We start from the raw sequence: 15,159 nt of genomic DNA on the forward strand, positions 1-15,159 counted from the left end.
ATTTGAAGCATTTGAATTTTTGACTGTCAAAGTTGCCTGCAATCCTGAAATACATCCCACTTGATTTTGATGTATGAATTTTACATATTTTGGGTTTTTTTAAACATTTATTTAGAAAGAGTTACATACGGAGAGAAGGAGGGGCAGAGAGAGAGAGAGAGAGAGAGAGAGAGAAGTTTTCCATCTGCTGTTTCACTCCCCAAATGGCAGCAATGGCCCAAGTTGTGCCGATCCAAAGTCAGGAGCCAGAAGCTTCTTCCAGGTCTCCCAAGTGGGTGCAGGGGCCCAAGCACTTGGGCCATCTTCTACTGCTTTTTCAGGCCATACTGCAGACAGCGGCTTTACCTGCTAGGCCATAGCACTGACCTCTATTTTGCTTTTTTAAAGGATTTTTAATGCCTTCGTTATTAACAAAGACCAGTTTGTAACTTTCCCCCCTTTTTAAAAAAAGTTATATTATTCATTTAAAAGGCAAAGTGACAAACAGTGGGAGAGAGAGAGAGACAAAAAGTCTTCATCCACTGGTTCACTCCTCAAATACCTGCAGCAGCCCGGGCTGGGCCAGGCAGTAGCCAGGATCCAGGAGCTCTATCCAGGTCTCCCATGTGGATGGTAGGAAGCCAAGTAGTTTGGTTCATTGTCCATTGCCTCCCAGGTGCACTAGCAGGGAACTGGTCCAAAGGCACAGAGTAGTCAGGACTCAAATCAGGCACTCTGATATGGGACGTGGCATCTCACTTGGCAGCTTAAACCCTTGTCCCATACTTTGTTCTTTCTTTTAAAATCTACTGATCTTGGTGTAATTGTTATCCTGACTTCACAAAAATACATTGAGGAGTACTGCCTTGTTTCCTGTCCTCCAGGATGTCTAGTGTAAAGTTGTATTCCAGAAGGTTTTCCTTGTATTGCCAGTGAGGTCCTGTAGTCTGCAGTTTTCTTTGCAGAGAGACATGGTTTTCCTGGTTAGCATAACAGCTTTATTGAGGCATAACTCACACACCATATAGTTCACCCCTTCAAAAGTTGCGCTTAACTAGTTTGAATATGCTCACAGGGCGGTGCCATCATGACTGCAGGTGATTTTGGAACACATCCATCATTTTCCAAAGAAACCCCTTACCCATGGGCTAACGTTCCCCAAGTAGTTTCAACTTGCTAAGTCAAGGTAACCACTAATATAACTTCTAGCTCAATAGATCCCTCTATTGTAGATATCACATGTAAGAAGAATCCTGTGTGCAATGTGTTGAATGGCTTCTCAACACTGAGTACAAAGTTTTCAGAGTCCATGCATCAGTACTTGTATGTCTGTATTTCCAGATGATATGTCATTATATGGCTATACAAAATTTTATGTAACCAATTGCCAGTTGATAGAAATTGGAGTTGTTTATATTTGGGAGATATATTATCATTAATAACTAGTTACTGATATTATAAATAGTATTACAAAATGATAACAGTATTAATAATATTAATAATTGTTCTTGTTTAGATATGTGTTTTCTGTTCTCTTGGGTATGTCCTAGAAATTGATTTGCTTGGCCATATGGTAACTCTATGATTAACCTTTTAAATAACTGCCAAATTGTTTTCCAAAGTTGCCAAGCCCTTTTACATATTCCCAGCAACGATCAGGGTTTCAACTTCTGCACACACTAACGCTCGTCATTTTGTCTTCTTGATTATAGTCATTCTAGAGTGTTTGAATTGATATCTAATTGTGGTTTTGATTTACATGTGCTTGATGAATAATGTGTTGAGCATCTTTTCATCTGCTTATTGACGATTTCTTGGAGCAATGTCTATTCAAATCCTTTGTTCATTTTTCAGTGAGGTTTTATGTCGTGTTCTTGCTGAGTTGCAAACATCTTTGTTCATTGTGGATGTAAGTTCCCTATCCAACAGACAAATTTTAAATGTCATGATAAAAGGACCCACAAAGAGGCAAAATTAGATCAGAGTATTAATATACCTAATAACAGAACCTCAAAATTTATTCAAGCAAAACCGGACAAAACCGGTATGAAATGAAAGGCCTAAACATAAAGCCAAATGTTATGTGCTTCAGTAACGTTTGGTAACTTGGATGATGTAACTACAAATTCCTCTCCCATTTTGTCCTTTACATAAGGTCTCCTAAGCAAGGAGACAGCACCGCTGATATTTATCTCTGAAAGGTGAGTTTCAGTTCCATGACAGCTCATGGAACTATCCAAAGAAACCAATCACATTCTCCCATGTGAACAACAGATTGTCCTACCTTCTTTTGTTTTATTTTACTTATTTGAGAGGCAGGGAGAAAAAGAGAGCAAGAACACTCCCACTCATTGGATCATCCACCAAATGCCTACAACTGCTGGAGCAGAACCAGATCAAAGCCAGGAATTGAGAACTCAATACAGGTCTCCCATCCCCCATCTCACCTCCTTTTTCTTTTTAAAAAAGATTTGTTTAGGCCGGAGCCGCGGCTCACTAGGCTAATCCTCTGCCTGCAGTGGTGGCACTCCGGGTTCTAGTCCCGGTTGGGGCGCCGGATTCTGTCCCGGTTGCTCCTCTTCCAGTCCAGCTCTCTGCTGTGGCCCGGGAAGGCAGTGGAGGATGGCCCAGGTCCTTGGGCCCTGCACCTGCATAAGAGACCAGGAGGAAGCACCTGACTGCTGGCTTTGGATCGGCGCAGTGTGCTGGCCGTGGCAGCCATTTGGGGGGTGAACCAATGGAAAAGGAAGACCTTTCTCTCTGTCTCTCTCTCTCTCTCTCACTGTCTAACTCTACCTGTCAAAAAAAAAAAAAAGATTTGTTTATTTTCTTGGAAGACAAAGTTAAAGAGAGAGAGAGAGAGAGAGAGAGAGAGAGAGAGAGAGAGAGATATCTTCTATCCTCTAGTTAATGCCCCAAATGGACACAACCAGCCTGGAGCCTAGGACTCCCTCTGGGTCTCCCTTATGGGTAGCAGAGGCTCAGGCACTCAGACCATATTCTGCAGGAACATCAGCAGGGACCTTGGCAGGGAGCTGAATCGGAAGTGCATCAGACTGGACTTGAACCAGTGCTCATATGGAATGCCTTACACCAGTGCCTCCATCCCACCTTCTTGATAAGACAAAAATTGTCTCCTGCAGCCCTTGCTTGCTCACTCTGTTCTAAAACACAAGTCCAAGATGGTCCCATATGGCATGCAGTGTCCACCTCTTACAGGCACGTGTATGTCTTGTAAACTGCTGTTGACCTCATCTATCCAGTGCTAGGTGTCTTGTGTATGGCTGCTCCTAGGATGGATCCCCCTCTTCACCAGGTGGGTGACTACAAAGCAATTAAGGCACCTGGCATAATGAACAGGACAGCCCAGCCACAGCCTTCAACACTTGGTCACCTATAACCACCTAGCTCACTTGTTTTGTGATACAGTGAAGGCTGCCTAGGACAGAATTGACAACTTCTGGTGGGTTTGGACTTCTGCCTGTGCACATCTAGTTACCTTTGGGGGTTGTCTTCTCTTCTCACCATAAAACATTCCACACAAGATCACCATTATTGCTGATGGGCTCCACCCTGGCCTGACCTATTGTCAGATTCAACCTATGTTTGGTAGGTCAACATTCAGGTCCCACTTGTAAAGGCAATGACAACACAATGACTATCAGTGTAGATAATCTGTGGGCTTATGATGTCATCATGCACCAGTGGGGTAAACAGGAGGCAATTAGAATGATTGGCAGAGTGAATAGGGTGGTACAGTAGGATGGGGCAGGTGTTGGGTGATAGGCGTAGAATGGACCTTTGTGGGGTCTGTGGAAATAAAGACCACCCCTCCAGGGAGACTGAAGCATGACAACTATGGGGCTGAACAGCCTCTCTCTCTCTCTCTCTCTCTCTCTCTCTCTCTCTCGTCAAAGGCAGTGGCTTTGCAAACCCTTTGCCCTGCTGCTTCTCTGGCTCCTGTTGAGTCCTGCCCTGACTGTCAAAGGAACCAGCGTGCACATACAGGTGAATCCCGTTGTGCAGGCACTACTAGTAAAAGAAAAGGAGAAAGAGAATTAGATGCTAACTTCCTTCTAAACACCAGATGAGGAAACTCAACTACTTCTCTCTCAAATGCAGAAATCCTGGCCAGTGTATCTGGGCTGAGGGTAGTGCCACTGCTCACCAGGCATTGGAAGTGTCATAGGCAAGCATATAGGATAAAATTGACCAGATCTGTGAGCTGGAAGACCACGCCTTCACCACACCTCCTGTGTGACCTCATGCCCCCACCTGGCCACACCTGTGCACCCACCTGCCAATCAGGTTAATTAACCACTCCCCTTTGGAAGTGGATTAAAGGCCTGGGATATGGTGGGCCCAGCCACTTTTTGGCCCTTTGCCTCTTTAGCTGTTGCAGGCTCTTGTTGCCCTGCACCTCTGGCATGCCTGGCCTTCGGGGCACCTGCCCCATGCTTTCTGGCCTGCATGCTGCTCCACGTGGCTGGCTCCTGGTGCTCAGTTTGAATCTAGATTTCCCTTTCTTTTTTAGATAAAGTCCTCACCCTACTATGCATTTCCCTCACTAAATAAAAGATTAAAAACTTATCATGCTGCCTGGTTTATTCATACCAGTATTCAGAATTCTTCTCTGAATATGTAGCAAGAGATCACATGGTTTATTCATATTTTGAATTGTTAACATGCAAATCGGTAACAATTGGGTTTTCCCCTGTAACCACCCCAAATGCACCCTACACTCTGAATGATCAGACAGAAACTCTGAGCCATGACTTGGTGTGGTTAGAAATCCAAACCATTGGGGCCGGTAATGGGTAAAGCCACCACCTGCAGTGGCTGCATTCCATAAGGATACCAGTTTGTGTTCCAATTTAGTTCCCTGCTAATGGCCTGGGAAAGCTGCAGAAGGTGGCCCAAGTGTCTGAGCCCCTGTCATCCTTGTGGGAGACCCAGGAGAAACTTCTGAGTCCTCAGCGAAGCCCTGGCCATTGTGGCCATCTGGGGAGTGAATCAGGGGATGAAAGATTTTTCTCTCTGTGTCTCCTACTCTCTGTGTAACTCTGACTTTCAAATAAGTAAATAAATCTTTAAAAGAAAAGAAATCCAAGGCCGGCGCCGTGGCTCACTAGGCTAATCCTCCACCTTGCGGCGCCAGCACACCGGGTTCTAGTCCCGGTAGGGCGCCAGATTCTGTCCCGGTTGCCCCCTCTTCCAGGCCAGCTCTCTGCTGTGGCCAGGGAGTGCAGTGGAGGATGGCCCAGGTACTTGGGCCCTGCACCCCATGGGAGACCAGGAGAAGTACCTAGCTTCTGCCTTCGGATTGGTGCGGTGCGCCGGCTGTGGCGGCCATTGGAGGGTGAACCAATGGCAAAGGAAGACCTTTCTCTCTGTCTCTCTCTCTCACTGTCTACTCTGCCTGTCCAAAAAAAAAAAAAAAAAAAAAAAAAAAGAAATCCAAACTACACTGAGAAATGTGTAGGGAAGGAGGGGAAGAAAATGAGGCAGCCACTGCAGAAAATGCAAAGTCTTGGCTCTGTCCTAGGTCACTCTGCTGGCTTTGCTTCTGTCCCACCAACACTCTGATCCTTCAGAAAAACCTACAAAATACCACCATGGCATGGTGAGTGGCCATTCAAACCTGACTGAAGCCCAAGACCCTTAAACCCAAAAAAGCTGCCATTGCATGATGATCATTCATCCCAGCAATACTGCTTGAGGCTCTTTACAGGGTTCAGTCTATAAATATGAGGCAGGTCTGGACGATCCCAAGCCCATTCCACCATGGATCACACAGGGGCAAAGGAAAACAAGAAGAAGAGGAAGGGCAGTTAAGAGAAAGGCAGGAAGAGATTTGGATATAGGGGAAAGAAAACCAACAAAAACCCAAACTGAGAAAAATCTACAAATTGACTCAGTTGAAAACCCACAGTTTACTAAAGGTTTATACAACAAAGAGATAAAAGGGAATGGATTAGCCTTTGCCCCTGCACAATGTAGGCCCCTAACTCACTTTAGCATCTGCCGAAGTGCAGTAATTGGCAAACTTTGATGCACAGGTGCACACAGAGCAACCTGTGGCCCAGGTCGTCCTGGGAATAAATATTGGGACTTACATGACAGTTAAAACAGGAGGTCACACTAAATTGAGACGTGACAGCCCTTAAAATTCTAGGAGACATACCGAATATATAATGGGCATGGTTCAGGGGTCCCAATTTTCCTCTCTCCTCTTTCCTTCCAGAAACCAAACATATTAACATGCTCAATTTCACATGTACACCCATGGTATACAAGTACCCATGAAACCATCACCACACACAAGGTAATAAACCTAACCACCACTTCCAAGTTTCTTTACATATTTATGAAACATTTTTGTGAGAATATGTTACAAGAGAGCTAGCCCCCTAATATGTGTTGGAGTCCACCATGCAGCCTTCTTAACTATAGGCACAGGATTGATTGTACAGCAGACCCCCAGAGCATGCTCATCCTGAGAAGCTGAGATTACGTAGCTGCTGAACAACTCCCTTCCTCACCCCTCAGGTCTTGGCAGTCACCAATTCTTGTCTTTGCTCCTATAGTTTGACTATTTTAGAGAACTCACATAAGAGAAATTACACATGGGCCCGCACTGTTGCATGGTCAGTTGAGCCTCTGCCTGCGGTCCCAGCATCCCATATAGATATCAGTTTGAATCCTGGCAGTTCTACTTCTGTTCCAGCTCCCTGCTGATAGCCTGGGAAAGCAGTGCAAGATGGCCTAGATGTTTGGTCCCTGCACCCTCCTGTGTGACCCAGAGGAAGCTCCTGGCTCCTGGCTTTGGATTGGCCCAGCTCTGGCTATTGTGGCCATTTAAGGAGTGAACCTGTGGATGGATCTTCTCTTTCTCTCCCTCTTTCTCTCTGTAACTTTGCCTCTCAAATAAATAAATAAATCCTTTCTTTTTTAAAAAAATAATTATACAGCAGTTACACCTCACTGATTGGTTTATTTCACTTAGCATGCTTTGCAAGTTCATTTATATTGTCACAAATGGCAGTATTTTTGTCTAAATCTAAAGCATTACAATGTATAAATACGCCTCTGAGTAGTGGTTTTAGTTCTCTGGCCCCTACCCAGTTATTCAAACCAGATAACCCCATCCTGTCCCATGTGGTTGCCTTATCCTCTTTTTTTTTAAATTTAATTTATATAAAGGAAATAAATCTCATGTATTTTATATAGATAGTTTTAAGAACCTAAAACCCTGCCTTCCCCGTCTCCCTCACTCCCATTTCATAGACCTGCTTCTGTAATCTGTGGTTAGTCAGCCATTCTGTAGATTTAGTAACATTCCAAACAGATTCCCAATAGGAGAGCAGCAATTTAGAACTAAAATTGTATTGAAAGCCAAAGGAACAATGGCAGCTAAGGGAATTTTAAAAACAGAAACTTGAGAATGGACATTTAGCCTATCACTTGGGACATCTCCTTCCCACACTGGAGCACCCGAGCTTCACTCTCTGCTCTAGCACTCGACTCCAGCTTCTGCTACCACAGACCCTTGCAAGCAGCAGTGCTGTTTCAAGTTCTTGAGTCTCTGGCAGCAACCTGGCAGAGCTGGGCTGAGCTTCAGCTGTCGTGGACATTTAGGGAGTAGGCTAGCTGCAAAGAGCTCTCTCTCTTTCTCTCATCTGCTTGTCTCGGCCTATCAAATAAATTAAATAAAACTAACAACCAAGTTGGGAAATTCTTATTGACATAGCTCCAGATTTAACAAAAGCAACAGTAGCCAGCACCAGAATGTCTTTGAGAAAGGCTATTTGTATGTATGGATGGATAAACATATACATAGAATATTTAGTACAGAAATATATAGATATCCAACTGATTTTTGTCAAAAGTAAAAAAAAATCAATAATTCAATGTAGAAAGTACAGTCTTTTTTTTTTTTTAAAGATTTGTATTTATTTGAAAGTCAGAGTTACACAGAGAGGAGAGGCAAAGAGAAAGGTCTTTCATCTGATGGTTCATTCCCCAGATGGCCGCAATGGCTGGAGCTGAGCCAATCTGAAGCCAGGAGCCAGGAGCTTCTTCCCGGTCTCCCATGTGGGTGCAGGAGCCCAAGGACTTGGGTCATCTTCTACTGCTTTCCCAGGCCATAGCAGAGAGCTGGACAGGAAGTGGAGCAGCTGGGTCTTGAACCAGCGCCCATATGGGATGCCGGCACTTCAGGCCAGGGCATTAACCCACTGTGCCATAGCGCTGGCCCCAAAGTACAGTCTTTTAAACAAATGAAGTTGGAATATTTGAATGCGGCTTTAAATAAAATGCTCTTCAAGTCATACTTTGCGACATACATAAAAATTAACTGAAAATGATTATTAACATGAAGGTAAAACCTAAATTTGTAACTTTTCCAGGAGAAAATAGAAAAATTCTTCATAAAACTTCAGAATGGGAGCTGGCACTGTGGTGCAGTAGGCTAAACCTGCAGCGCTGGCATCCCTTATGGGAGCTGGTTTGTGTCCCGACTTTTCCTGTTCCAATAGAGCTTTCTGATTATAGCATAGGAAATCAGCAGAAGATGGCTCAAGTACTTGGGCCCCTGCACCCATGTGAGAGATCCAGCTTTGGGTTGGCTCCTGGCTTCGGGTTGGCTCAGCTCTGGCTATTTTGGCCATTTGGGAGTAAACCAGTGGATGGAAGACCTCGCCATCTCTGTCCTCCCTCTCTCTGTCTGTAACTCTGCCTCTCAAATAAATAAATAAATCTTTAAAAATATTTCAGAATGTAGATTTTCACATATGTGAGACTAAATGTAATAAATAATATATAAATATACAGTGAGAATTATATCTGATAAATCATGTGTTATTTCTATTAAATGCACATGGGGTCCTCAAAGCATTTATAAAATATGTATTATGGGAGCACTATGCATGAATTTTAAAAATTTTTGAAGCAAAATAAACTCACACTTATTTTTATAAGATGCCTAAACAGAACATGATTCAAGGCACTAGGAAGCGTCAGACATCGGTTTGAAATGAGCCCCATTAGAGCAACATGAATTCTGCTAAACCGGCAAACGAACTAACACCAAACTTACAACACAGCTCGGGTGGGGGAAGGCTGAAAGCACTGATACTTTATGAAAAGTTTAGAGAGACAGTCCCTCCCCCACCCCTGGAGGAAATAAGCAATAATTATTTTATGGGATGTACATACAAAGGAACAGCATTCAGCCATAAGAAGGATGAAACGTTATCAACTTCAGGCACACGAATGCAACTAGAAGTCAACGTATTAAATAAAATAAGCCAAGCACCCTGTGACCTCACTCACATGTGGAACCTAAAGAAGCTGGTCTCAGAAGTTGGCTGTAACAACTGGGGATTGGAAGAATAGTGGGGAGGGACAGGGAAAGTGTGATTAACAAGAACTAAGTTGTAGTTGTGGAAGAGTAAGGAATTTTGGTGTTGTATTGCACAGTATGGTGACAATAGACAACAAATATCTATTTTTGACAAAAACAGATAGAGGAGAGGAATTTCAATGTTTGTGCCTTGAGGAAATGTTTTAATTGCAGTCTTGATTTAAAAAAATGATTTATTTATTTTCATCTACTTGAAATGAAGAGGGAAGAAGGGAGAGAGAGAGAGAGAGAAATTCCTCTCCCCAAATGCCTATATCAGCTAGGATTGGGCCAGGCTAAAACCAGTGACTCAAAACTCTACCTAGATCTCTGATGTGGGTGGCAATAGCTCAAGAGCTTCGCCATCACCTGCTATGTCCCACAATGCATTATCTGTAACTGGATAGGAGGTGCAGTAGTCAGAACTTGAACTGCACTTTGACATGGGACATAGTCATCCCAAGTGGCAGCTCAACCTGCTGCTCCACTGTGGCCATCCCTTTAACAAATAAATGTTTAACGTTTAGGAGATACATACATTTATTGATTGGACAATATGCATTATACACAGAACTATGATATAGTATCCCATTATATGTGCAATTTTATATGTCAGCTAAAATTTAAAACATGTGAAAAAGAACAAACAAAAAGAAGGCCAAAGACAATGGTAATGGTGAAGCCCACAGCAGCAGGTCATCCACAGGTGCAAGGAGAAAGTTAATCTTGCTTTCACCTTAACTGAAGAAGATTAATGATTAATCACAGAAATCATAGCCAGCACCACAGACATCTGTTGGTTTACCTCACACAATTCTAACTGAACATTGAAATTAGAAGGAGCTTTCTACTCAGTGGGCACCCGAACAATGGCACCCATGTCATCTGCGGCCAATGCAGAGCCTTCAGTGGAAATTTGAAACAACTGGGATAAGGATCCTGAGACATTTCTTCATCATGGTCCAAAATCAAAGCAGTGGCTACCAACAGGTGGGAGTGAACCAATCAATGCAAAAGCGAGCAAGTCGAGAGCAAAGGGCATGGCAACAGTTACTGGGGATGCTCGGGGCATTGTGCTTGCTGACTTACTACTGGCTCCAAGAACAGTGTCATCTGCTCCCTGGGAAAGTGTTTCGAGAGTGTTAGCCAAAGCCTTGAAGAAAAACATACAGAAAAACGTCAGAGGAGTCCTTCTCAGCCACAACCACGCTCCTGCTCTCTCCTCCTGAAACAAGGGCATTCACAGCAGAATTTTCATGGGAAGTTATTAGGCATCTGCCTTATAGTCCTGAGTCAGCTCCTTCTCACTTCTTTTTGTTTCTCCCTCTTAAAAACATCTTTAAAGGGTGCCCATTTTCCTTCAGTTGATGAAAAGGAGATGGCATTGACATGGTTAAATTCCTAGGACTCTCAGTTCCTGAGGGTTGGGCTATATGAATGAGATCATTGCTTGCAAAAGTTCTTGAACTTGATGTAGCTGATGCTGAGAAATAAAGTTTATACTTTTTTATCCTTTAATTCCATTTTCCACTGTTTGAATCCATCTTGTATATATTATCGATATAAATACAGATACAGACAGTGAGAGGATAATTTCAAATTTACTTCTCTGATGTAAAAGGCACTGTGAAGATATTGCAAACTCAAATCACAGAATGGAGAAAATACTTTCAGATGAAAGTCCTTAAAAAGGACTTCTGTGTAGGATATGCAAGCAGCTCTCAACACTCATAAGGAAGCAATGAAAAAGAGGACAGAGCTCCGAAACTTAGATTTCACCATAGGGATGACAAATAAAGATGTGAAAAGGTGAGCCATAGCTTACTCATTTGACAAACTAGAAATACACATGCAAATTATTATCAGAGAGGACTTCAAAAAGTTCATGGAATATGTGATTAAAAGATACTTTTATTTTGGAGTAAAAAGACTAATTCATGTATAGTTTTTTCATAATATGCGTTTTTCATGAACCTTTCTTAAGACCATGTTTAAATCTACAAGAACAGCTTTTTGAAGAGAACAATGTCAAGTGTTGACAAGTATGCAGAAATGGAACCTCCATATACTGGGGGAAGAAATGTAAAATGGTATCTCCAGTGGGGTGAACAACTTGTTAGTATTTTATTTATTTGAAAGACAGAGTTACAGAGAGAGGTAGAGACAGAGAGAGAGAGAGAAGTCTTCCAACTGCTGGTTCACTCCCCAGATGGCTGCAACGGCTGGGGCTGTACCGATCCGAAGCTAGGAACCAGGAGCTTCTTCCGGGTCTCCCACGCGGGTGCAGGGGCCCAAGGACTTGGGCCATCTTCTACCGCTTTCTCAGGCCATAGCAGAGAGCTGGATCAGAAGAGGAGCAGCAGGGACTCGAACCAGCACCCATATGGGTTGCCGGCACTTCAGGCCAGGGCTTTAATCTACTGCACCACAGTGCTGGCTGACTGATAATCTTGGTTGCTATCTTCTGGAACCCCTTGGTTTCATGTCAGTTTGCCACCCTTTGTAGTTGTCCCTCCTGGGTGGGAGTCCTGGATCTTCTTCAGTGAGGATCCAGACAGAGGGTCTGTGTGGCTCCCGCTCCCTTTACTGTTCCCTCTGCGTTGATGTTCTCCAGCACCTTCTACCATTCCCTTAGCCCTCTTTTCCTTGCAGCAGCTTCTTGGGCAAGCAGCCTTCTGAAGCTAACATTCTATGGAATGCATGCTCAGTTTTCCTCTGACATGTTTTCTGTAATCTTCTGAAATGTCTTACAGTTATCTTGCTCTCAAACATTGGGCATGGTAGGGATTTAGATGCCTTTTTTAAGAGACCATGTCTGTCCCTTAAGGCCAGTGATCCCCACCGCATTAAATGAAGTTTCCTGAGGCTGACTCTTCCTTTTCATTGAGAAGGTCTATTGAAGACCTGTCTGCATCTGTAACAGATGCTCTCATATGCAAGGTGTAACCCTGGAGACCCAGCCCCTCTGCGGGTGACCAAGGAGTCCCCAAGGCTTTTGTCAGGTGTTGGATCCTCTCACTGACTCTGCCCTCTTCACCTGCGACAGCAACTCTCTTCACCAGTCCTTCTAGCTCATAGTCACACTAGTTTTTCACAACAGAAATATTCAAAGGAGCACACGGGTAAACCTGCAAGGCCAAGTCAGACTTGAGCTTTATGTCCACAGCTCACATGACACCAGCTGCCACAGGACTGGTTGGACATCACTGGGGCCTCCATGGATCCACTGGCCACAGCAACTCTGCCCCTGGCTGATGTCAAGTGGCCACAGATTTCTACACAGGTCCCAGTGACTGCTTTACCCTAGACCCAAATAAGACCCTGGCAACCAGACAGATCTTCAGTCAGCCTGCTGGGTGGGAGAATGGGTGAGTTTATAAGTTATCACTCTTTGTCATGGCTTTGGTCACTGGGCAAGCAGTAATATACTAATAACTTAAAGTAATTAGAATGTGATAATGCTTGTCTGCCCCGTGCCCTGTTTGCATAAGAAATGTATTTGACTCATGTGAAATGAACTACTCAGTCTCAGCAATTATTGCACCAGTTGCCTCAATTGTGCTGGTTTGTTGATGTACACTCAAGCATCACATAGGACATTTCAGTCAATGACTGACTACTTATTTTTTTAATATTTATTTGACAAGCAGAGTGACAGAGAAAGGGGGAAAGGGGCATATAGAGAGATCTTGGCTGTCTCCCCAAATGGCTACAATGGCCTGGACTGGATCAGGCCAAAGCCAGGAGCCAGGAACTGCATCTGAGTGTCCCATCCAGATGGAAGGAGCCTGAGTACTTGGATCATCTGCTGCTGCTTTCCCAGGCACATCAGCAGGAAGCTGAATCGGAAGGGGAGCAGCTGGCTCTTGAACTGTGTTCTTATGGGATGGTGGTATCATAGTGGCTTAACCGCGGCACTGCAACACTGGCTCCTATTAGATTCATTTTCATTGTCCCAATGTCTGATGAATTTTGAAACCAGGATAGGTCAGTCGGGCTGTGTGGTTTCTCTTGTATTTGCCTCCTGAAGCCCTGTTTACCATTTTTTGAAGTTTTGTCTTGAAATCTCAGGGAAAAGGTAGATTTCTTGAAAGACTTGAAGCAATCTCAGTGCTCTTCTCCCTGGTCTTCCTCTAAGGGCTCATTAGACTTTCTTTTTCTTTGCCTATTGAATCTGCTTCGCCTGTTTTGAAACAAAATTTGGATTCTTGACTCAGAAACTCAAGTTTCTTTGGCAAGTTGTTCTCTGGAATCAATTCCCGGGTAAGGGTTTTCCGTAAATGCCTTGATGAGGGTGTGCAGTTGAGAGGGGCTGTAGTTGGTACGACACCGTCTGGGTTCTCTTTGTACAGTAGAGAGACTTTGAACTTGCTCTTGAGGACAGTCTTCTCCATGGCCTTGGCTTGAGTCTGAAGCTTCCTTAAGCTCTGGTCTTTTCTGGAATGGACACAGTGCTCTTCGATTCTGGAACCAAAGTTGGATTCTTGACTCTTTGATGTTGAAGTCCAAAGCAAGCTTCTGTTTGGTAGCGTAACCAGGGCATGGCTTTTGGTTGAAGGCATTGATGAGGATTTTTAGTTGCTCTGTGACTCTTGTACGACTGTGGCGATTATTCTTTGATAGCTTCTGGTTTGAACAATTGTCTTCGGCCATGTTGGAAGATAATTGCAGACACTGCTGCTGGAGCCCAGCAGGTGAAGGAAGGCAATCCCAGGATCTAAGCACCTGTCTGGCTTCCGCGATATAAACTCACCCCGTCACCACGTTCCTGCCCTCTGCCACAGGTACTGTCTGTGTGCGCTGGCAATTGACCACCTCTGCCGATTTCTTTTTCTCCCTGCTCTGGTGGTCCCAGGTCCACAAGCTGAGAAAAGTCAATGACTGACTACTTACATAGTGATAGTGGCATAAGCTCCTACCACCTTGAAATATTGAAATCATCATGTGATTAACTTGTTAAATTTCAAAAAAAAAAAAAAAGGTATGCTTTTCTTTATGGGGAACTGGCTAACATGAGATCAACTGTCTTTCAAAAACAATCAACAAAGCTGAAAAAAAGAAAAAAGAAAACAAAACCATTATATTGGAAGACATCAGAGTTACCATGACTAGAGGTCTGGAGAGGCCAACACCCGGGAAACAGTCAAGTGGTGAAAAGCATGCTCTGCTCCTTCCCCTTATCTTGTATTTTTTCTTATTTATTTGTGCATGTGTGTTTGTGTTTGTGTGTGTGTGTGTGTGTGTTTGAGAGAGAGAGAGAGAGAGAGAGAGAGAGAGAGAGAGATTAATACACACAGAGAGAAGAAGATAGAGATACAAAGAGAAAGATTCCACCTACTGGTAAGCCCTCCAAATGCCCATAACTGCCAGGACTGTGCTAGGACAAAGCCAAGAACACAACCCAGGTCTCGCAAGTGTGTGGTAGGAACCCAATTGGTTGGGCCACCACTGCTGCCTTGGCAGGGATTGGGGTTTGTGTTGGCAGGGAGCTGGTTTCGTGTATAGAAGTCGGGTACTCTGATATGAGACATAGGTATCTAAGTATTTTAACCTGTCCCATCCTATAATTTTTGCCTTTTAAAACATTAAAAGACTACTTAATTGGTTTATTCTACAGTGTATCTTTAAAAGTTCAAAATTATTTCAGTTTAAGCTTTTGAAATTTCTGAAAAGAGTTATCAAAACTCCTATACCTGTTTCTTTAAACATCATTGCTGATAACAGTCTCTAGAAATGTGAAACCCATCATGACAAATCTATTGGAAATACACCTCCAA

General features: G+C 43.6%; 1 pseudogene; it reads right to left on the reverse strand.

Annotated features, from left to right (window-relative positions):
• Positions 1 to 13,489: 13,489 nt before the first annotated feature.
• LOC100354073 (double homeobox protein A-like) lies at positions 13,490 to 14,035 on the reverse strand (annotated as a pseudogene).
• Positions 14,036 to 15,159: the final 1,124 nt, after the last annotated feature.

Source organism: Oryctolagus cuniculus, chromosome 16 (assembly GCF_964237555.1).
Source record: "Oryctolagus cuniculus chromosome 16, mOryCun1.1, whole genome shotgun sequence".
Taxonomy (NCBI): Eukaryota; Metazoa; Chordata; class Mammalia; order Lagomorpha; family Leporidae; genus Oryctolagus; species Oryctolagus cuniculus.